Here is a 21,892-nt window from a genome sequence, read left to right as displayed (position 1 = left end):
ATCTTTGAGCGCACTTGGTAACAAGTTGACCCACGTTTAAACACAGAAGAGAACGAGCACACAGAAGTTTTGCTTTTCTGAAACCCCAAAGGACCTGTTCATGTGTCCTTGCGTTAAATATTATACTAGAGAAAACCTGTTGAGTGGTCGCGGGGGAGATGGATCATCTGTACTAAGGCGTCGCGCAGCGTCACTGCTCTCCAAAGTTCGGCACGGACGATGTGGTTCACCGGCGTGGTCATCGCTTCAGTTTACGGTGTTATCAGCGTGTTGGGGCTTATCGGCAACATTACGCTTATCAAGACCTTTTGCTCGGCCAAATCCGTCCGAAATGTGCCCAATCTCTTCATGTCCAGCCTTGCGCTCGGGGACGTTTTACTGCTGGTGACCTGCGCTCCGGTGGATGCCAGCCGCTACCTGTCAGAGGAGTGGCTGTTCGGGAGAGTGGGCTGTAAAGTCATCCCCTTCATTCAGCTCACCTCGGTCGGGGTGTCTGTGTTCACTCTTACCGCCCTCTCTGCTGACAGGTAGGCTACTGTTTTCTGTTATTGTTGAGCCTTTTGTCTGCTCCCTTTATAATGGCCCTGAAGTAAGCCAAATTATCCAAATGTTTTCTTGTTTTGTCTCTTGAGAGCTAAATGAAGGCATATTGAGCGTGCACATTTTATGTTTTATTACTGCGATGGGAAGCAAATATTTAAGCATGATCGAGGAGTATGCATGACAACGAAGTGCTTCTGTTAAATGCTGCGGACACGTGTAAGTAATACATTGATAAAAGAAATGTACTACCATTTTTATTTCAAACTGATATTGTCTTATGACAATAATAGTTTAGCCTGGGGGACAATAAATCACTGTCATATTTTGAATGAAATGAGCAATATCAACAGTAAGATGTCAGTGGACATTTTTTAATTGGGAAGGCCTATAATGTTTAAAAGTCTATGTTTCAAAATGCTTTAATTTAAATAAATGAAAATCCGTTTGAAACACGAGAGAAGAAACGGAAAAATACATAATAGCTGTGTGTGTGTGTGTGTGTGTGTGTGTGTGTGTGTGTGTGTGTGTGTGTGTGTGTGTGTGTGTGTGTGTGTGTGCGTGTGCGTGTGTGTGTTGCATGTGTCAGTTATTCCTCTCATTATTTCTGATCTTTGGCCACTTCGTTATTTCTGCAGGAACATCTTTATTAACCCCAGTCATTTCTTGGTTTATCAAACGAATAACTGTGTGTACGCAGGAAATTAGAAAAAAATTATCATATCAAAGCCAGAATATAGTTGAGCTGTCACTGACTTTGTCCTCGAGCAGTGTGCAATAGGCCTACTAATGTTTCAATCAAATGGATTATTGAGAAGTCTCAAAAATAATTGGCTTCATGTCACTATGCACATGTTTAGCTGCATGGCATTCCTTTTCTGTTCCTCAGAAGCATTAAAAAGCCATCAGGATGCAGAAGGTAAAACTTGTGATGTTACGTATTGTGCCGAGGCTTCGGAGCGTGTGTCGAGTAATCCCCGAAGCTTTTTGTGAAGCATGTATCGAGGCTTGTATCGTTTTGGGCCAGTGACGTCATCGATGACAAACGAAGCCTCGCTGCCTGTCGATACCACGTGACTGCTTCACGAAGCGATTCAGATCGGTTGAACTGTTGAACCACAACGCTCATAATACCCATAGATGTATAATAAGAACCATATTACCCCTCCTGTACCCGGGCCCGGTGACACGATGGAATCAAGAGAGCTCAGACCCTCACCTATATAGAGGTCGGAACATGTCATAAGTATAAATAGATACAAGCATAAATAAATGTAGGAATAAAAACATGAATAAATAAATGAATAAATACAGGAAATATGTTGCAGTGTTTTCAGGGAGCTTTAGTGTGTGTGCTGTGGCTCAGCTGGAAAGCAGTTGACTCATGACCGCAGGGTCCCTGGTTCAACGACTGAACAATACGTATTTTTTGTTGTTTATAAAAGCTACAGCTAAATGAGATAATGTAGTTAATAAATGTATTCTTTGATACGGTTTAGCCTTTCTCAGGCTACAACATGGTTAAGTTTATGAATATTATTAAGGAATACAAATCCCTCTTTGCAATGTTTACCAGCCTCCTTAGGCTTTTCAATCACAATCATTACACTGGAATAAATACAATATTGTTAACATGAAAATATGATTTTATGTTCGTTGTTTAGAGTTATTCTAAGGCTTTACTCAATGGGAACTCGGTATGAGATAGAGCACACTGTTGAGATGTCCAATCTGCCTGTTTTACACACTTTGACCAACAGGGGGTTTGTGTTCAAATGAAGCCCATGATGAAGCCTCATGAGATGAACCCTTTTGCGAACCAATTGGCTGGAAAGCTTCAAAGCTTCATAAGGCTTCATCTCACCATCACTAGGTAAAACCCTTTCATTACAAGACAGTAAAACATTTGAAGCATGTGTCAGGGTTGAGTGAAGCAGGCAGGACCCAAATGCAGATTTCACAGAAAAATACCTTTTGACCAACACGTCAAAAACAGAACACTACCCCGTGACACAGTCAAAGACAAACAAGGAACAGACAGAAAAAACAGAACTTAAATACACACAAGACTAATCAAAGAAACAAGAGACAGGTGAGGAGGGAGGAGAAAACACAGGGGCACAAGGTGAACACAATCGGGTAATCAGACAGGAGGGAACACAGACAGAAAGCAACAGGCAAGACAGGGGGTGAACACTTTTCAAAATAAAACAGGAAACCAAAGACAGAAAAAGACAAGACAAAACAAAACACAGACAGACAGATCGTGACAATATGGTCCTTTAAAGATAATTATTTAAAAAAAAATCATAATCTTTGTTGTGTCTTCTGTTAGTGAGATAATTCTAAATGGTTTTTGCTCCTCGCTGATAAAAGTACAAGACAATTGCATCTTTTAAAATTGATGTTTAATTGTTCTAAATGTATTAGGGTTATGTTGTGTTTGACTACTTCCAATTTAGGAAGTAGTCAGATCTGTTTCTGCTCCAGGTGGCTCCCCAAGACAGCATAATCTGTGTTTACTTCATAAAGAGCCTAGCGAACCTGCTTATGCAAGAGTTGGTGTATAAAATAAACAATAAAGGTGATAAAGTAAATCCATGGAGGAAGCTTGCACATGTAGTCATTTTGACAGAGATACCTACTCATATCTGATGGACTTTACAGCTGAGAAAATCAACAATCCATAAGATTCACCCAGATTGAAGTCCCATTTCTTTAGCATTTTAGATTGTTGTTCTTTGATATACATATTGGAATGATAACACATTTACTAAGCAGTTTTTTTGATGGTGTGCGATCCTACATTTATTTGTGTTTTCATTCAGAGTGCTGAGTACGGTGGCTGTCAGGGGCAAACACACTACAATGGCCCAAAACACTTCCATTATTTTAGTAAGAAGCTCAAAACACAACGGAACCAGTGGACACTTAATAGATGCACACAGCGGGGACCTGGATCTGGGGATTATAAAGTTGGCCAACTGTCACTGGAAATGTACCTAAACTATACATTTTACTGGCTTAATGTAACAATGTAATCACATAATTCCTTCTGATATTATTGCAGATCTGTTGTACGATAGCTAGCTAACCTAGCCTGCAGTCATTTCAAATATAATCACAAAACACTTACAATGATAAAACAGACTACCCTTTCCAACAGTGACAGTTGACCAGTTTTATAATCCCAAACGTCAAAAAGCACTGTGTATCGCTCTCTGTTTGTTTTTCTTACAGCGTCTTTTTGTTGCATCTTTTTTATTTGCAGCATTTTTTTATTTGCAGCATTTAGTTCATGCATGTGTTGTGAAGTTGGTGAAGATGTTTCTTAATGTGTTTTGGCACATTTGTGTCTTTATATTTTCATTATTTTTTTTAATGCAGCACGTTTTTCGTAATGGAAGTGTCTTCCTCCAATTATTCATAATAGCAGGTTGATGTTATCTTTAATGTAAGGCTTATTTTCATTGCTCTTAATTTTCTATATTACTTCCCCATGTTCACAAGGGTAATGCTTTCACGCATAATGCTTAATAGATTAGTTTCATGACCTCAAGAACTTTTGGGTTGCCAGATTGCTAAATAAATGTTTAATTTGGCTGGTGTTTAATGTTAAAGTTAAATTTGACAATACTATCCTTTTGGCTTTGACTGACTTTTGCTTGGGTGACTGCTCCAATCTGACCCCATTCCTTATGGGAAAAGAGTTGCAGAACACCTGGACCAAAGTTAATTCATTATTATTTAACAACTTGTTAATTTTGCATTGTGTTTTGTAACATTTCAGAATTGTTGAAGTTAAGTCTTTATTAAAACAGTAACATTTACACTTCTGAATTTGAGAATGTAATATGAATTCTTACCATAATAATTTCAACTCTATATCCTCTCTTTGTTATAACGGTGGGTTACATATTGTAACCCTGGTTATATAAGCACAGGCGGTGCCCTCTACTGGACTCTATGGGTACTACCCTTAACCATGCTATGCGAGCATTCACATACTGAGTTGCATAAACATAGCCGGCCAATCAGGGTGAGCCTACCTGAATGCGCGCGCAGGCACACAGTATATAAGGCGGCCACGCCTCCTGATCCTGTTATCCTACACCTTCTTCAGCGAGTGGCATAGGAAAGATAGGGAGCCTAGGTAGAGGGCTCCGCCTGTGCTTATATGGCCAGGGTTACAATATGTAGTCCACCGTTATATTTCACACAGGCTCCGCCCTCTACTGGACTCTATGGGTACAGTGGGTGGAGCCCTGATGGATAAACGCCCTGTCGTTCAACAACATCGACCCATCACACTGCCCCTGACCGGCTTTTGGTCCCCACACTCACACACGCTTAGCCTACCTCGTGTAGAGCGTGCATGGAAAATAGGGAGGAAGGCGAGGAGCGTCCTCCAATCCTGTATGGGGTTTACAGCACACTACGTTTCCCGGGTCAAAAGGCAACTCGGGTGTACCGACAGAGCGGTCAGCTCAGACACTCTTTTGGCTGAAGTCGAGGCAAGCAGCATAGCTGCCTTCAATGACAGAGCCTTCAGGGAGGAGCGCTCCAGAGGCTCAAATGGTTCTGTGACCAGAGCCTCGAGCACCAACGGCAGGTCCCACTGCGGGGAAGAGGTGTGCACCACTGGGCGCTGTCTCCTGACCCCCTGCAAAAACCGCGCCTTAAGCGGCTGACTGAAGGCTGACCTGCCGCCAAATCCCTCATGGCATGATGAAACTGCTGCTGTATACACTTTAATTGTGGAATAAGCAAGCCCCCTGTCCACCAGTAACTGTAAGTACAAACTCTCACTGATATGTGTGGGGTCCAGGCTCAAGGGCGTATGGCAGTCTCAACTCTTTCCAGGACATGTCGGGGCCCTGCCTGCCAGTAGCTTTGCCGATATCTGTGTTGATAGGTAATAGATTAAGAGCGGTGAATCATCTTAGAAACAGGAAGCGCCCAAACGTTTGTGTGAGTTTATCTAATTTAGCAGTGATTCCATGTCAGCCACAGCATGTTACAAAAAACATGACTGATAGTGTGTTAACAAACTTAAACTAGCTTTATTAAATGTCAGGTCTTTGGCAGGAAAAACATTTTTAATCAATGATTTTATCACTGAGCACAATCTCGATTTTATGTTTTTAACAGAAACTTGGATTGAACAAAATAACAGTGGAGCTGTTCTTATCGAATCAACCCCTCCCAACTTTAGTTTTATGAGTCAGGAAAGAATGCATAAGAAAGGGGGTGGAGTTGCTATTCTGTTCAGTGATTCCCTTCAATGCAGGAAGACATCGTATGGAAACTTTGATTCTTTTGAATATGTGGCCCTTCAGCTGAAATGCTCCTCTCGAGCTCTGTTCCTAAATATCTATAGACCACCCAAATACTGTGCAAGCTTTTTTGATGACTTTACTGAACTGCTGTCTATAGTGTGTATTGACTTTGACCGTCTAGTCATTGTTGGTGATTTTAACATCCATGTTGACAACCCTCAGGACAGAGGGGCAAAAGAACTGTTTTGTGTTCTTGATAGCTATGGACTGACTCAGCATGTGACGGAGCCCACGCACAATAAGGGGCACACTCTGGACTTAATTATCTCAAAGGATCTGAATATCTCTGAGGTTGTGGTGACTGATGTTGCACTGTCTGACCATTCCTGTGTTTTCTTTGAGAGCTCTATTTCTGTTCACACAAATGTTCAAAAAGAGGTAACCACAAAGCGATATTTAACTGAAAATACTAGGGAAATGTTTACTTAATTTTTCTACCACACTTGCCCCTGCTAACATCTCAGTAAATGAGCTAGTAGATCATTTTAATTAAAAAATTAAAAATGTTATAGATACCATTGCTCCAATTAAGGTAAAGGAAGTGACTGGGAAGAAAATATCTCCATGGAGAAAGGCCATGACCGTGAAAACAGAAAAAAGAGAATGTCGAAAAGCTGAAGGCAGGTGGCGAAAAACAAATCTCCAGGTTCACTTTGACATTTATAAAGAGAGACTTGGCCTTTATAATTTGGAATTGAAAAACGTACGACAATCGTTCTTCTCTGACATCATTAACAAAAACAAAAACAACGCACGTGCCTTGTTTGCTACCGTCGACAGACTAACTAACCCCCCAGTGTCAGTAGCCTCTGAATTTCTATCCACCAGGGCGTGCAATGATTTTGCCTCCTTTTTCACTGACAAAATTCAGAAAATCAGACAAGCAGTCAGTGCCTCTGCATCAGGAACCGCAAATGTGTTGTCTCTGTGTCCACTTAACATCAATTCAGACATCATGACACAATTCCATCAGATTAATGATAAAAACCTAGAGGACATTATACAACTTCTGAAGTCCTCCTCCTGCTGCCTTGATATTATTCCAACAGGATTTTTCAAAGATGTTTTACCTTGCATGGCCTCAGAACTACTTCATATAGTAAACAAATCTCTTCACTCAGGTATTTTTCCACAGGCCCTGAAAACTGCAGTCATTAAACCGCTCTTAAAAAAGAATAATCTAGATGCTTCAGTAATGAACAATTACAGGCCCATATCAAACCTCCCATTTCTAGGTAAAATCATTGAAAAAGTTGTTTTTCAACATGTGAGTAATTTCTTGCATTTAAATAACTGTTTCGATGTGTTCCAGTCAGGCTTTCGTCCAAACCACAGCACTGAGACTGCTCTTGTAAAGGTCTTTAATGACATCCACTTAAACACAGACAGTGGCAGAACTTCAGTGTTAGTATTATTAGATCTCAGTAGACCACAGCATATTACTAGACCGACTGGAAAACTGGGTGGGACTTTCGGAAACAGTTCTAAATTGGTTTGAATCCTACTTAAAGGACAGAAACAACTTTGTTTCTATAGGTAAATACACATCTGAGTTGACAAATATGACATGTGGGGTTCCTCAAGGCTCCATCTTGGGGCCTCTTCTCTTTAACATCTACATGCTACCACTGGCTCAGATAATGAAGAACAACAAAATAAGTTACCATAGCTATGCAGATGACACGCAAATTTACGTAACAATTTCACCAGGAGACTATGCTCCAATTCAAACACTGTGTCAGAACTTTCTCCAATTAAACAAAGATAAAACTGAGGTAATGGTTTCTGGAGCCAAGTCAGAATGTATAAAAGTTAGCGCTGAGCTTCAGTGTGCAATGTTCAAAACAACAGATAAAGCCAGAAATCTAGGTGTAGTCATGGACTCTGACCTGAGTTTCAACAGTCACATTAAAACAGTTACTAAATCAGCCTACTATCACCTAAAGAATATATCTAGGATTAAAAGACTAATGTCACAGCAGGATTTGGAAAAACTTGTCCATGCCTTTATCTTCAGTAGACTCGACTACTGCAATGGTGTCTTCACAGGTCTCACTAAAAAATCTATTAGAAAGCTGCAGCTGATTCAGAACGCCGCTGCTCGAGTCCTCACTAACACTAAGAAAGTGGATCACATCACTCCTGTTCTGAAGTCTTTACACTGGCTTCCTGTGTGTCAAAGAATATATTTCAAAAATATTACTGCTGGTTTATAAAGCACTGAATGGTTTAGGCCCAAAATACATTTCTGACCTCCTGCTAAATTATGAACCATCCAGATCTCTCAGGTCTTCAGGGACTGGTCAGCTTTCTGTCCCCAGAGTCAGAACTAAACATGGTAAAACAGCGTTCAGTTATTATGCTCCAAATATCTGGAACAAACTCCCAGAAACCTGCAGGTCCGCTGCAACTCTTACTACTTTTAAATCCAGGCTGAAGACTTTTATTTTTGTCGCTGCTTTTAATTGAACTATTCATATCTTAAACTGCACTGTAACTTTTATCCATGTATTTTTCCTTTTAATGTTTATTTTATTAGCTTTTCTTTTTTAATGCTTAATGTCTTTCATTTTTTGTAAAGCACTTTGAATTGCCTTGTGTTGAAAAGTGCTATATAAATAAACTTGCCTTGCCTTAAGTAGGACAGAGTAGAGCCCAGCGTACAAGACATAGGCTCTAGAGTCCTTTCTTCACACCATCGCTGGAAACCCAACCTCTTTGGCCTGTAACAGGCTGTGGTGGATTCTGCTCTTGCTGCTTGGATAGTCTGAATAACCTCGTCATACAATCCCCCCTGTCTCAGCCTGTCCCTCTCAGGAGCCAAGCCTGGAGAGGTTGGCCCAGTGTGGGTAACGCCCCTATTTCACCTGCCTCCCGAGACAGCGCCCCCAGACCTGAAGCACCGTCCAGGGCTGGCCCACCATCATCTGTGTCACCTCTGCATACCATGGCGACAACCGGCAACCTGGGGCCACTAGGATGACTGACAGACGTTCCCGTCTTACCCTCTCCAGGAGGGGGAGAATGAGACGCAGCGGTGGAAAGGCGTAGAGCAGCTTTCTTGGCCATGGCTCATGTGCAAACGCGTCCACCCTCAAGGGTGGATTGTCCTGCCGGGCCATGGAAAACCACAGGGCACAGTGGCTGTTGCGCCGGTTGGCAAACAGGTCCACCTCTGCTCTCCCGAACTGGGCGTGAACACCGTGATGTAGGAGGTCACTCGCCCCAGTGGAGTTCCCCTCCGCAGATGTTTTGGGGACCCCCAGTATCGGAGGTTGCCCTCCACTGAGGGGGGGATGGTCACCAGACGTCGTTTGTGCCTCTTGGGATCCAAACGAAGACCGGCAAACCACCTATGCAGGCGACGCATATGCAGTAATCCCAGTGGTACCACGGAGTGCTCAGCCGCCATGAGACCCAGAGTCTGCATGAAGGTCAAGCTGTCACCGTTGCCCCCTGTCGCAGCCTGCAAACTGCCTGAAGCAGGGATGCCTGTCTGCTCTCTGACAGGGTGGCACGTAGTCTGCCTGCATCAAGCAAAATCCCCAGATACTCCACCTGCTGGTGAAGTATGGGACTGCTCCCCTTCCAATTGACCGCTTTGAAGCTTCAATGCTTCTGCCCATTCACTTTGAATGGGGTGACGTTACGCTTTGCCGAACTGCATTGTGGGAGCAAAGCGTAGCCAATCAAATCCCGTTCATGCAAATCTGCCAGTACAAGCGCTAGCCAATCAAACCGCGTGTATGCTGGGAGACCCATTCCGCAGTTCATTTCCTCATGTGCCAAAAAATGGAGGACAAAATCATCGTAGCGGTAGGGAATCACCCGGTCTTATATGATCAGTCCCTCTTCACCTACCGGGATACAAATCGGAGGAGCCAGGCATGGAGGGAGGTGGCAGAGACAGTGGGTGAAACTGGTAGGTTTTCGCCTGTTTGGGGAGTTTATATATCCAGTTGGTCGCGTTGCTCCGTTAACTCCACAAGCTTCAGACATGCCCACCGCCAAGCCTCAGCGCACGCCGCCGTGTGTAAGCTCCGTTACTGTAGTTACAGCCGGGTGGCGAGTGTGGGACAGTGTTCTGCCCTCTGAGGATGAGCAAGAAGCAGCATACGCCAAGCTGTGAATACTCCTTACCCATCGTGACCAGGAAATCGATCCAAAGAGCCCTTCCGTAGACCTGGGGGCTCCCAGGAGAACATCACAGTCTTTTTTTGGAAAGTGCCATGCGGCGTGATCCCCCAGGGACATCACACGGCAAGCAGCGGCGGCCACACCGTGGACCAAGCTATTCATGTGGCTGATGCTGCGGCCAAATAATCGCTCTGATCCGGTGAGGTGGGGGCGAGACGCCCAACACAGGTTCTCGGCCCAGCCTGCTGCCTGCTGGGAGCAGATGGGCTGCCACGCTCCACCGCCATGGCCATCACCAGGGGGAAGTCCTGGCAGACAGACCTGGCAGTGGACTTCCATGGACGCCGGACCCGGAAGTGCCCAACAACGAGAAGTCCTCGTTGGTAAGGAATAATTTGCTTAGGTATTCAACCTTTGACATAGTTCATCATTTTCTCCTCTCACTGTCTCCTTTCTCATGGCATAAGTCTACGGCCTTGGCCTGCTATCTCTCTTTAGGAGGGGCAGCTTGGGCACATTGTTGCTGCCAGTCTATGGCAGAGCACAAGCCGCCATGAGGTAGTTTACTGTTCAGGGACGTAGGTTCCCTGGCGCACATTCTTTTCTATGGACGAGAGCTCTAGTTAGATTCATCGTCCATAATTGTTTCGTCTCACTTTAGTCAACTCGTGACACACCACCTGTTTTGTCAATTCTCCGGCCGTTGACTCCAAATAAACCACCAGTGTTTGCCATCAAAGCTCCAGCTCTCCTTGTGTCGGGTGGCCTCCTCTTGCAACAGAGAGTGCAATCTACTGTTTCACCATAACATCTAGAGGGGAGCTGTTTCACTCTTTGTAAAATACTCAATGAGAATGGGGGAGAGACGGGCCGGCAGCAACACACAGCACAGAATAATTACCGAAACTAAACAAAGTGTTTTTATTTATTTATTAAAATTATAACTATATGCCTAATCCGAAAAAACAGGGGAAGCCTAGCTTCCCTTGGCCTCCAGGAGAAAACGCCACCTCTTGCTCTTGCCCTGCACTTGTATGTGCCAGTTGAGCTGGTTCTTCCACCAGCTCAACTCTGTTCCTCATCATGAAAGCAGGAGGCTGGCTGTATATCTGAACTCTCGCCCTCATTATTCTCTTCATCATCTTGCAATTGTTCTAAGCTGCTGCTGATAGTGCTTGTAGCAGCGCTGCTGCCAAAAAGGTCTGTCAATTTGCGACATTTATATGCTTCACCTGCGAGTGACTTCCTTTTTTTCTCTTGCCTTCTCGGCCCCACCTTTTTTCTTTTAGTTTTCTTTGATTTGAATCCATGTTTTTTCATTCTCCCTGGCTGCTGCGGCATCTAATCCCTTCTCTTCGTGTGGCCGGTCTTTTTCTTCTTCGTGTGTGATTATTTGACAAATAAGAACCACACAACTGCATTAGCGGCCGCTGTCGCCCTCTGTCGGCCGTCAGCGCAACTTAAATGATGACGTTAAACCATTTTTTTTTTTAAAAGGCCGGCCGTTAACGGCCCTTGACGACCGGCCGTTCTGTGGTTCTCCAGATTCTACAGATGGCCAGTCCGCCCCTGCCGTCACGTGAATTTGACGATCGAGTTGAAAAAATTGAACTCTCGCGTTTGACGCGGCACCGTTCAATCGCCTCAACCGTGTGTTTCGCGCCGCGTCCACCGCTTCATGCTCGCCGTCGGAGTCTCTGCATTGACTTTACATGTACATTACTTTACATAATCGCGCCGCCCCCAAACATCGCATCGCGTCCGGTGTGAACCAGAGATGTTCACAAGTCTTTTTTTGCAAGTCCAAGTCAAGTCTCAAGTCTTTGGTCACGAGTCCAAGTCAAGTCTCAAGTCTTTGTGGGGTGAGACTTGATCAAGTCTCAAGTCTTTGGTCACGAGTCCAAGTCAAGTCTCAAGTCTCTAAAAAAATAAATGTCTCATGTCTCTTCTGGTTGTAATAAGCCTTCTATTGTCTGCTGCTATCCAGTCTGTTAAGAATACTGCACAGCTATATCTAAGAAATTCAAAGCATTTACTGTGTTATTATACACTGGGTCTCTAATGACATCTTTTAAGTCTACTATTAATAAACATATTCCTCTATCCTCTCACTCAAAGCTAGTGTCATGGTAACCTGATAAACCTGTAACATTAACGCTACGTGGTCAACAATAAACCTGTAACCTGCCTACTGTATAAACCCACAGATGTATTTATGTATGTAACTATGTATTTTCTACGTTTAACGTTAGCCAGTGGCAGCGGAACGTAATGATTAACGTTACCGACCTTTTTTATGTCATGTCAAGAGTTGGATGTCAACGCCACTCAACTCAAACAAGTGTGACAAGCAAACATTCACTCATCTTTTCAAATATTCAGTTACAAAGCTAGTAGCAAGCTAAGTTAACATTACATAGCTGATGCTGAGCTAAACATGTTTGCTAACCGTCCATGCGTTAATGTGACTGACCTCTCCGGGTGAGTTTTCAAGTGCCTGATGAAATCCGACGTTGTTGCGCCAGCATCCTTGATTTTGATATTGCAGACTTTGCAGTGTGCGCTCCTTTTCTTGGTGCCGCCGGCGTTTTGTTCGAAGTGTTTGTAGTTGAACCTAATTACAAGCGGTACAGCCGCAGGTGTGCCGCCGGTCGCCATGGTGTTACTACGAGGTAGTAACAGAGGCGCGCACGTCTGCGTGTAATGAGCCCGGCTAAAATAACTGGATGGCCTACCTGCCTGTCAGCCTTCCATCTGGGCACAAACTTATCTCGTGCCCTCATTGGTCATGTGCGCGTTCGTGTGTGTTGGAGGAGGCGGGCTCTATAAGGAAGTAGCAGCCTCTAGCAGATTATCTCCGGTTGTGTATTTTCAAATTCTAGCGATCTCGAGCCGGTTTCTCTCAAATGTACCTACCCCACCTTTAATACGCCAAAAATAGAAAACACAATGATTGTTCACGAGTCACAACACACGAGTCCAAGTCGAGTCTGAAGTCTTTTGGTCACGAGTCCAAGTCAAGTCTCAAGTCTCTGTGTGTGCGACTTAAGTGCGACTCGAGTCCGAGTCGCAGACTCGAGTCCCCATCTCTGGTGTGAACGCAGCATTAAAGGCAATGTGAGCATCCATTCCCATTGGATAACGGAGAATTGTACACCCGGAAGTAAGTATTCTCCTTACTGTCGATTGATTTGACAGTGATATCTCCACTACTCATCAACTCAAAAACACCAGATTATCTTTGTTAATTAAACGACATTGATAGGTTTAAATTGTGTATAATGCTTTTGTGTTTTTCCCCTTCAATTCTGAGAAACAACTTGTGTTCTCTGAAATGTGGAGCGCCAAAGAGACTACCCACAATCCCCAGCTATTGTTGTGACAACGCCTGTCCCCTTTGCGACAAACCCCGTGATTAATCTTCAAGCTCTGGGATTGGATGTTGGAGTGGCAGTGCGCCAAGGTTACGCCGAGCGTCAAGCTCTTTGAAATGGAACGAAACCACGGCAGACTATTCAAAACTGGACTCGAATGCCCCCCGAGAACTACACATGCTGGCTATTGTGTTTCGCACAATGTTCTCTATGGCACGTCTCTACTGGGGATTGTAGTTTTAAAAGACGTTTTCGTTTTTCCCAAAATTAGAAGTTTATTGTATTAAACTGTGTACATCCCTGGAGTTTTAGGCGATAGGAAACAAATTGGTGTGAACAAATTTAAAACATGTAATTACTAAATGGGTGAAAATCGCTTGTATCCGGGCAGCATTAATATACTGTATACATGACAGCTCATTGTTACTTTGTAATTCTACTCCACTACAATTCAGAGGTTAACCTGGTATTTTTACTCCACTACATTTATTTTAGTTACTTTGCAGATTCTGATTAATGATGTGATATATAAACAACCCTTAAAGCAGACTTTAGTTACACCTGAGTACAATTCAGGGAAAGGTGATTGTCAAGTGCCAACAATCAGGAGAGATATTTGATTGTTGGTGCTTTAGAAGACTAAACATTTATCTGCAGATCTCTATAAAGTATATTCATTAATCGTTATTCTCTACTAATAGTTAGTTAAAAACTGTATATAATTGCTATTTTGCACATCCCTTTCAAGATTTCAAGATTTTCAAAGGTTTATTGACATATCATATACACAACTACGGTGTAGTTATGCAATGAATGAAAAACGTGGGTCACAGGTTCCTCAACAGTGCATTACAAGACATCTATCAATATGTGTGTATACCTCCACCATTAAACTGTCAAATTCTGCACATTTCTTATACTATCTACATACATAAGAGTATAATTAATGTGTATAATATCAGTTAAAATAAGTGCTTCAACATAGTTAACATTGCAGGAAAGCAATATATTAGACGTTAAGTACTTTGTCAGGCTTAATATTTATCTGTAGATAGATTACATTACATTGCATTTAGCTGACGCTTTTATCCAAAGCGACTTACAATAAGTGCGTTCGACCAACAAAATACAAACTTGAAGAAAACAGAATCATATAAGTACATCAGGTTTCATCGAGCCAAAACATTTCAAGAGCTACTCAACTGGCTTTAGATAAGCCAGTCCTTTATTAGTATATAAGTGCTTTGTTAGTAATTATATCGCTCGAAGTGGAGTCGATAGATAGATACCCCCAAAGCTTTTTTCTTATTTGAAAGAAGACCTTAACCTAAAGTATTCTTTAATGTGTTAATAAAGTTTAATTAGTTTGTCTGTTTTGCACATCCTCCTATTAACTTTGTACATCGTGCACTAAACTGTTTTATTGTAGAGATCACTTACAGTACTTCTTGATTTTTTACATTCTATATTTCTATCACAGACCTTCTACTTTCCTCCTATGAAAGTATATGTACTCTTAATCTTTTTTTCATCAAATAACATTATTCAACAAAAATAACATTATTCAACAAAAATAATTCAATAACGTGCTTTAACCACAAGGTACACACAGCATACCAATAATAACTTTGTATTATTAGTGCAGGACACTTATGTATGTATAACATCTGAAGATTGTGTAGTTTTATTCATGTTTTTACATAATTTTACAGGATATTGCTATACTATTTCTCATGTTTTACTTATACATATTAATATCTGATTTGTAAAACATCACAGACATAAAGGTATATCCGTCATTTAATGGTAAGCTATTGAAATTGTGATTGTGTCTCCCATCACCCAAATCCCCTGACTATTCTCTCAACTCAGTATTTACATTCTTATATTCAAAGAAAATCAGTAATATCTTTAAAAAGGTGCATTGCGGCTAGAACATCCAATCAGGGAGCTGAGGATCTTTCCTATGTCTGTTTCCGGTATTGTTCCTGTAATGAGAGTTCACATTTATGCTACATTGAAGGGTGGAATTGACTACACATCTTCAGAAACATAATTTGCTTCAGATATAACTCATAGCAAATAAAGTATAAAAATAGAAGTAATAAAAAGATAAAACACTGGCATGACATTTACGTTAGAATAAATTGAATGGTTTTGAATAATAGATTAAAGTAAATCTACGTCACTTTACAGCCTCGCCCACTTTTGGGGAAACCAACGCTGTCATTTGAACGGCGATCAAGCCTGAAGCCACAGAGATCTTCTTTTACTGTCCTTTCTTCTTAGAGGAAGTACAGAAACACGTAACTCTGGATTTGTTTGAATGTTTGAGGTGCAATAAACGACACCTCAGCTTTTTGGCATGTTAAAAACTATTAAAACTATTATGTTCTGCCTCAGTCATGAGAGTAACAGTTGGCGAAATTACAGCCTCGCCTACTGATTTTAATTTAACCATATATCGAGCCCGATTCTCGATTTCAAATGTGTGCTCTAAAATGATATTTATAAATGACTATTATCATTATTATAAGCAAGACAATAAATGACAAAGATATGTAGAAAATAAAAGTATTTAAGATACGTTCATAACAAACGTAACGTGAGAGAGAGAGAGAGAGAGAGAGAGAGAGAGAGAGAGAGAGAGAGAGAGAGAGAGAGAGAGAGAGAGAGAGAGAGAGAGAGAGAGAGAGAGAGACCGGTGCTAGCGGGGACCGTGATGTTAGCATCTGGTTAGCAAGCTGCACTAACGGACATAAGGAAGCCGTTTCCACAACAGGCTGGAGGAGAGTCCTCCCCTGTCAGACTGAGGGACTGAGGGGCTCAGGTGAGCTAAAGGACTTGTGTTTAGAAAGGTTTTGTCACAAATTATTCAAAAGATTATTTCCACGGCACACCTTCATATGATCATTATAGTTATTCAAACAATAAGAGAATAAATGAAAAACAGGTATGAAATATATGGCAGTAAAACAAGAATACAGTTTAAAAGGGGAGTGATTTGTAAAATATCCATAAAGAAAAAGAAAATCTGTTTACAGTTCGGTATCTATAGATCTCTTCATGTTGCTCTCAAAGTGCACCAGATTGATGCTTTCAACTTCAATATTTAAAAAAAAATCTTCCCGGGGGAGCATCCCCCCGGACGCCCCTAGAGGAGGTGAGGACCTAGAGGAGGTGAGGTCCGCCCCCCACTCATAAAAAATAGCACTTTACTCCTGCCTACTGTATATGCTGTGAGCTGATTATGGAGCCTTCAATGTAACAGTAATTCAGATGCAATTAGCCTATATAAAAGGCCTCACATTGGAACCACTGTCTGGGCCGTCTTTTTCACTCAATTCTGCACTGCCTAGGCCGAGGTCGGTGATCTTGGGCTTAAAACGGTTGGTGACCACTGCTCTAGATGATAGGAAAGGAGGTTTCAAACTTCCTTTATAACCTCCTTTAGCCTAGGAACCACTGGACCTCCCTCACCGAAAGGAGAGGAGAAAATGCTGTCCCACAATGCCTTGCAGCCGCAGCATTTGCCGTCACACAACAGTCGGAAACAACCGATTATGACAGAGAAATTATATCATGAAAGTTACGGTGCTTATTAAGCTTTTTAAAACGTATGTGCTAACTTGCCAAAGTGCTTTTGTTTTGAACGTTCATCAGTATTATAATCAAAAAGAGAAATATGAACGTTAGTTTTTACTGAAATTATCAAATTAAGTCAACATTTCACAGTCTTTACTGAGCTGTGTGGGGTTTTTTCAACTTTTAAAACATGTTTGAATGGTGATATACACATGATAGATGTTAAGGACTAACGTTTATAATAAATACATTTGTATTGATTTTAAGATCTTTTCATAGTTCATACAATCTTTGGGATCATTTGTATTAATTTGGACCGGAGGGAGAGGGTGACAAGCATAAGTTTCACTTTCCTTTTTATTTCAATTCCAACTTTGGTCATGAAGAATATGCTTCTCTGTTGTCCACGTTCATAAAGCATAAAACAACAGCATCAGAACACGGTGCAGAGTCTCTAGATGAGTTTACAGCAGTCCGTTGTTATTATTATACATCATGTAGTCCGCTGTATAGAAAACTGTAGTTTCCATAGTTTCCCCACAGCAGCAGATGCACATTTATGACGTCCGCTGGCGCATCATAAACACGTCGGATAGTGAAAGTGCAGTCGGATTCTCTAAAGTACAGCAGTCTCTTCTCCTAAATCCTTTTGAATTCTCCTATCCACTATCCCTTAACCCCGTGACGTTTCACTCAGAGGTCAAGGAATAGACGATAGGGTTAGAATTTAGGAGCTGATTTTTGGATTATTCGACTGCAGCCTTGGACTTTTTTTTTTTTATGAATTTATGTTTCATCCAATCACAGAGCTTGTTGACTGGTTTGTCAAAGCGGACAGCCATGTCAAAACAATAGCTGGGGATTGTGGGTAGTGTAGTCTCTTTGGCGCTCCACCTTTCAGAGAAAACAAGTTGTTTCTCAGAATTGAAGGGGAAAAACACAAAAGCATTGCACACAATTTAAACCTATCAATGTTGTTTAATTAACAAGGATAATCTGGTGTTTTTGAGTTGATGAGTAGTGGAGATATCACTGTCAAATCAATCGACAGTAAGGAGAATACTTACTTCCGGGTGTACAATTCTCCATTACCCAATGGGAATGGACGCTCACATTGCCTTTAAGAGCTGCCGAAATAAATGGATGCGGTGCTTCCCTGAGCGTCAAATACCGCCGCCGATGGGAATACATTGCAATCAGTTGAAAGCTCTTTGCGTCCGTTTATGAAGCTGAAGGAGCCTCGGCGCGTCCCAACTGCACGCCACGGGATCCTGACCAAGCGTCGCTCCTGGACGTTTAGGGAGTGAGTGTGTGGTTGCTATAGATATAAATGGCATTTCTTTTGGCGATGTTTTCAATCTGACTTCATATTGACCATTTTTAACAACAGAGGGTGCTACATAACACACTTTCAGGAAAAGGGGAGACTTGAATATTTTATTGGAAAAAAGTTACATACAATCAAAAAACAGCTGCGGGTAAAATTGACCCGTTGGTGGTTCTAGTGTTAAAATATTCACCATATCATCAAAGAAGCAATAATGTACAGAGCTGGGCATAAACGTGAAATGAACCTGAACAGAATGAGCAGGACCCCTTCGTAAGCTTATAAGACAGCTACTTTCAAAATCGATCAATATTTAGACACAAAATATTGATTTTAAATGAGTTTAAAACAAAATAAAAATAATTTGTTTGCCTCTGCTTTAACTAATAGTGCTGTGTTCAGAGATTAAAATGTGTAAATTGCAAAGTGTGTCATTCATTTAGGAAATTAATCATCTACTCAGATTTGAGGACTTCAACAAGGTAATATAATTAATAGTATGTTAACGATTTGTTTTCAGCTTGATTTTGCTGCCAATATGTGTGTTCTTGCTGGTCTAAGTGTTGAACACAGTGAGCCGAACTGCATATATTAATAAGCATACATTTTTATTTTTAATAAAATGTTTTGTGAAAAGGTGCCAACTTTTTATGGTATCATTCTAACAGCTGCTGTCTAAAGGCCCGGACACACCAGGCCAAAATCGTCCGTTTTCGTTAGTCAGACGACGAAGCATGCCCTGTCACCCAAACTCAATTTGGTGTGTCCCGCACCGTCGGCCGTGACACGCCTTATTTGGCCTTTCGTGGCCGATGCACGGCCGATTCAACATGTTGAATTGGCCACAGGCAGTCGGACAAAGAAATCACTCTGATTGGCTGTTCAGCTAGCGAATCAGTGCATGAGAAGCGAAACGGTTGCTTGAGAATGTCTTCCACAAGCAACACTCCAATGGCTGATGCTCCAGTACCGCACGAAACATGTTTTCGATGGACGAGAGTGAAAATGGAACGCACACGCTATTTGTTGTTTGTTTAGATCACGCAGTCTGTTCTTCTTCTCTGTCTTCCGGTTATTGCCTCTTTTGAATGACGAATACACACTACCGCCGCCTGCTGGTAAGGAGAGTTATTGCCACTCACGCATGTGCAGTTCGTACGTGCTCGGCTGAAGTCTTTGCGGTGTGTGTTCCAGTGCGACACATGGCCAAGACGCAGGAGAACACGGCGACGCAACAGTCGGCGTCGGCGAGTTCTCTGGTGACTGCTTGGTGTGTCAGGGCCTTTAAAAAGGATGATAAGGTCAACGTCGCTTCCAATGGTAATGAACTAACTAATACAAACTGTGTCTATCTATCAATTATTAGGTACAGGGCCATCGTGAGGCCTCTGGACATCCAAACCTCAAACACCACTACCAGCATCGTGCTGCGAGCGGCGCTCATCTGGCTCTTCTCACTCGTCCTGGCGATCCCTGAGGCCGTCTACTCCGACCTCATCACCTTCAACGTCACCTCCACCAATGAGAGCTTTGTCACCTGTGCCCCTTATCCCCATGCTGGAGAACTGCACCCTAAGATCCACTCCATGGCCTCCTTCTTAATTTTTTACGTCAGTCCTCTGCTGGTCATATCTGTGTACTACACCTTCATTGCCCGGAGCCTGATGAGGAGCGCCTCAAATATTCCTGTGGAGGGGAACGTGCATGCAAGACGACAGGCCAGTTCATACTGTTATTATCAGGGCTGTAGCCAATTTAATTTCCTGAGGTCATGCCAAATGTTTCATTATTTAATTTCCCACATTTTATTATACGTAGCCTATGTATATATATCAAAGTCAAAAGTCAAAGTCAACTTTATTGTCAATCTTCCAGTTTGTGTGCACAGACAGAGAGATTGAAACACCATTTCCCACAATCCCGAATATAAAAACAAATATATATAAAAATATAAAAATATGTGTGCAAATAATGTATATACACATGGTCAAAGACGCATTTGTACATGTGCACACATTAAGACCTAAATAAAAACACAACAATCAATATGTACAAAATAACAGTGACTTTAATATTATGAGAATACATTAGTGCAGATTGTCCATAGAATGTGCATTATTGCCAGATTGTCCATAGCAGCGTCTGGTGCTGGATTTGAGTGTCTGAGTGTGTGGGGGAGTTATAGTCCAGTGGGGGCAGGGAGAGGGGGGAGGGAGGGGAGAGAGTTCAGCCTCCTGACAGCCCGGTGGAAAAAGGCTGTATATATTATTGTTATTAAGACCCAACATTGTCTTGATTCTGGTTAAAAAACTATTCTTCTAGGCAGGAGTAAAAGACTCACTATACTTTACAATTAGTATGTTTGCCCATCTTTTCTTTAGTAATATATGAATATTTCTTCACAACTGACTGAAACAGACAAAAAGTATGATTTTTTAAATGTCTATTTAACAATAATGTTTATTGCACAACAGCATTTTTCTTCTGATTTTGACTTTTTCTACAACCAACAGGTTGAATCAAGAAAGCGTTTGGCGAAGACAGTGCTGGTGTTTGTTGGTCTCTTTGCAGTGTGCTGGCTTCCCTGTCATATCATCTATGTATACCGCTCCTATCACTACTCACAGGTACACAGATAGCCCTTTGCTATGGAGCATGTTTATTTGTTTCAATCTGTTACTACATACTTGCATTCGTCATACTTAAAAAAACAAAACGTTATATTTTAAACCACATCCCTACATGAATGTATAATTTATTAGCTGTGTAAGTCTTTCAGGTTGATAATGGAATGTAAGGCTTTAACAGAGTATGGGCATGATTGTTCCATTAAATCTGGCGGGGTTGTTGATAATGTGAAGAGGTCTAAGTACATTTCAAGTAGGGTTGGAGTGTCTGATGAAAATTAAGATAGCGATTGAATAAAAAGGCTTTATATAGGTGCTCATTGAGTGAACATTTCAGATTCTGTCTATACCAGAGTGCATTCATATCCAAATGTATAGTTCTGCTCGGTTACATCCCTTAGGCTACTTATTCACATTCTATCTGTCTCTCCATCTTATAGTAAAACATTCTCTCCACCCTGTCTCTCTCCCCTGCCAGGTGGACACTTCCCTTCTTCACTTTGTATGCAGCGTTGTAGCTCGTATCCTGGCCTTCACCAACTCCTGCCTCAACCCCTTCGCCCTTTACCTACTAAGCGAGACTTTCCAGAAGCAGTTCAACCAGCAGCTGTGTTGTTGCTGTCGCGTGATCTTTAAATGCTCCAAACAGAGCCCGAGTCGTTACAACACACATGTGACGTCCGTCCGCAGCTCACGGCACTCCATGGCCAGTCTGAGCATGATCAATGGCAGAAAAGTGTATCAGGAGGATTGTGTGTAAATCTTTGTTTATAAGTGTGTGACTTTGTTTATGTGAGAGACACACTTTTTTTTGTGATTTCAGTTTACCAAATAATCCAATAATACCATTAATATATGTGGATAATGTTCGCAGGCTTTAGTCATATGTCCCGCTGAGAACACTGTGGACCAGCCGTGTGTAGCCAGAAGTCACGGTAAAGCGGTGGTTTCTCATAATCATTG

General features: G+C 41.9%; 1 pseudogene; it reads left to right on the top strand.

Annotated features, from left to right (window-relative positions):
• Positions 1-158: 158 nt before the first annotated feature.
• Positions 159-21,689, top strand: LOC117440906 (gastrin-releasing peptide receptor-like; annotated as a pseudogene).
• Positions 21,690-21,892: the final 203 nt, after the last annotated feature.

Source organism: Pseudochaenichthys georgianus, chromosome 3, assembly GCF_902827115.2.
Source record: "Pseudochaenichthys georgianus chromosome 3, fPseGeo1.2, whole genome shotgun sequence".
Lineage (NCBI taxonomy): Eukaryota > Metazoa > Chordata > Actinopteri > Perciformes > Channichthyidae > Pseudochaenichthys > Pseudochaenichthys georgianus.
This window is presented reverse-complemented; position numbering and strand designations above follow the sequence as displayed.